This window comes from Oncorhynchus nerka, unplaced genomic scaffold (assembly GCF_034236695.1).
Source record: "Oncorhynchus nerka isolate Pitt River unplaced genomic scaffold, Oner_Uvic_2.0 unplaced_scaffold_1749, whole genome shotgun sequence".
Lineage (NCBI taxonomy): Eukaryota > Metazoa > Chordata > Actinopteri > Salmoniformes > Salmonidae > Oncorhynchus > Oncorhynchus nerka.
Genome location: NW_027039574.1, coordinates 72501 through 75831, shown reverse-complemented (window position 1 = coordinate 75831; position 3331 = coordinate 72501). Strand labels below are relative to the sequence as shown.

Below are 3331 nucleotides of genomic sequence, written 5' to 3'. Positions count from 1 at the left end.
CGGACTGGCCACGGGACCTGTGTGCCTCTACCTACTTCCCAAAGTTCAGGAACGGGTGGGAGCCCCCAGCTGAGCTGTTCAGGACCTCCCCATGGGAGACAGAGGGATTAGGGGAACCTCCCATGTCCTTCATGTCCCACCCCATGTCCCCACACAAGTCAGAAGAGGTGAGATTGATCAGTAGGAAAACAGCTGTAGTAATTTTTGGACTGCTGTCCGTTTCAGTCCTTATAGTAGACCTCTGTTAGTTCTTCATTTGTTTGTTTACATTTCTTCAGTGACATTTCTTCTCGCTCATAAGCTCTTCTTGGTTTGCAAATGATGTTTTATGAAACAGGTTTGAATAGTTGGAGCACAGGGTGTTAGGATAGTCAGACACACACAGTACCAGTCCATATAATCACTTTACAATGATAATAAAATCCTCTCATTTTCAGTTTTTTGGAACCCAGTCTTCCAGCTCATCAAATGGGTCAGTTTATGATATTTCTAGTTAATGTGATTCTACATTACAACTAATTACACTGCTACTTTTCTCATTGTTACTTCTTTTTATTTAATTTGATTTAACTTTGTTGTTTCTTGAGCTGCATTGTAATCTGTACACATGTTAAGACTGTTTGGTGTTTGTCTCCTGTCTCAGGTCCTACAATGGTCTGGCGTCCTCGTCCCGTAAATATGCTAAGATCTGCTACCACTTTGTGGCCCGCAACGCCAACGAACTGTCAGTACTGCAGGACGAGGTGGTAGAGGTACGACATCTATATTATAATACTGTCAGTACTGCAGGACGAGGTGGTAGAGGTACGACATCTATATTATAATACTGTCAGTACTGCAGGACGAGGTGGTGGAGGTACGACATCTATATTATAATACTGTCAGTACTGCAGGACGAGGTGCTGGAGGTACGACATCTATATTATAATACTGTCAGTACTGCAGGACGAGGTGGTGGAGGTACGACATCTATATTATAATACTGTCAGTACTGCAGGACGAGGTGGTGGAGGTACGATATCTATATTATAATACTGTCAGTACTGCAGGACGAGGTGCTGGAGGTACGACATCTATATTATAATACTGTCAGTACTGCAGGACGAGGTGGTAGAGGACGAGGTGGTAGAGGTACGACATCTATATTATAATACTGTCAGTACTGCAGGACGAGGTGGTGGAGGACGAGGTGGTAGAGGTACGACATCTATATTATAATACTGTCAGTACTGCAGGACGAGGTGCTGGAGGTACGACATCTATATTATAATACTGTCAGTACTGCAGGACGAGGTGCTGGAGGTACGACATCTATATTATAATACTGTCAGTACTGCAGGACGAGGTGCTGAGGTACGACATCTATTATAATACTGTCAGTACTGTGAGACGAGGTGGTAGAGGTATGTGACATCTATATTATAATACTGTCAGTACTGCAGTGATCTAGGTGCTAGAGGTACTTATTGATCATATATTATAATACTGTCAGTACTGCAGGACGAGGTGGTAGAGGTACGACATCTATATTATAATACTGTCAGTACTGCAGGACGAGGTGCTAGAGGTACGACATCTATATTATAATACTGTCAGTACTGCAGGACGAGAAGTTAGAGGTACGACATCTATATTATAATACTGTCAGTACTGCAGGACGAGGTGGTAGAGGTATGACATCTATATTATAATACTATCAGGGTACTGCAGGACGAGGTGCTAGAGGTACGACATCTATATTATAATACTGTCAGTACTGCAGGACGAGGTGGTGGAGGTACGACATCTATATTATAATACTGTCAGTACTGCAGGACGAGGTGGTAGAGGTACGACATCTATATTATAATACTGTCAGTACTGCAGGACGAGGTGCTAGAGGTACGACATCTATATTATAATACTGTCAGTACTGCAGGACGAGGTGCTAGAGGTACGACATCTATATTATAATACTGTCAGTACTGCAGGACGAGGTGGTAGAGGTATGACATCTATATTATAATACTGTCAGTACTGCAGGACGAGGTGCTAGAGGTACGACATCTATATTATAATACTGTCAGTACTGCAGGACGAGGTGGTGGAGGTACGACATCTATATTATAATACTGTCAGTACTGCAGGACGAGGTGGTAGAGGTACGACATCTATATTATAATACTGTCAGTACTGCAGGACGAGGTGGTGGAGGTACGACATCTATATTATAATACTGTCAGTACTGCAGGACGAGGTGGTGGAGGTACGACATCTATATTATAATACTGTCAGTACTGCAGGACGAGGTGGTGGAGGTACGACATCTATATTATAATACTGTCAGTACTGCAGGACGAGGTGCTGGAGGTACGACATCTATATTATAATACTGTCAGTACTGCAGGACGAGGTGGTAGAGGTACGACATCTACAGTTGAAGTCGGAAGTTTACATACACTTAGGTTGGAGTATTTAAAACGTGTTTTTTAATCACTCCACACATTTCTTGTTAACAAACTATAGTTTTGGCAAGTCGGTTAGGACATCTACTTTGTGCATGACACAAGTCATTTTTCCAACAATTGTTTAAACAGCTTGGAAAATTCCAGGAAATTATGTCATGGCTTTAGAAGCATCTGATAGGCTAATTGACATAATTTGAGTCAATTGGAGATGTACCTGTGGATGTATTTCATGGCCTACCTTCAAACTCAGTGCCTCTTTTGCTTGACATCATTGGAAAATCAAAAGAAATCAGCCAAGACTTCAGAAAAAATTGTAGACCTCCACAAGTCTGGTTCATCCTGGGGAGCAATTTCCAAACGTCTGAAGGTACCACGTCATCTGTACAAACAATAGTACGCAAGTATAAACACCCATGGGACCACACAGCCATCATACCGCTCAGGAAGGAGACGCTTTCTGTCTCCTACAGATGAACGTACTTTGGTGCAAAAAGTGCAAATCAATCCCAGAACAACAGCAAAGGACCCTGTGAAGATGCTGGAGGAAACAGGTACAAAAGTATCTATATCCACAGTTAAACAAGGTCTATATTGCCATAACCTGAAAGTCCGCTCAGCAAGGAAGAAACCACTGCTCCAAAACTGCCATAAAAATCCAGACTACGGATTGCAACTGCACATGGGGACAAAGATCGACTTTTTGTAGAAATGTCCCGTCTGATAAAACTAAAGTAGAACTGTTTGACCATAATGACCATCGTTTTGTTTGGGGGAAAAGGGGAGGCTTGCAAGCCGAAGAACCGGGCCCCAACCGTGAAGCACGGGGTGGCAGCATCATGTTGTGGTGGTTCTTTGGGCAGGGGGACTGGTGCACTTCACAAAAT

The 3331-nt window shown here is 42.8% G+C and overlaps 1 pseudogene; it reads left to right on the top strand.

Moving 5' to 3' along the window:
- The first annotated feature begins 5 nt into the window (after nt 1–5).
- LOC135567911 (epidermal growth factor receptor kinase substrate 8-like protein 2) overlaps nt 6–3331 on the top strand; it is a 35974-nt pseudogene continuing 32648 nt past the window's right edge.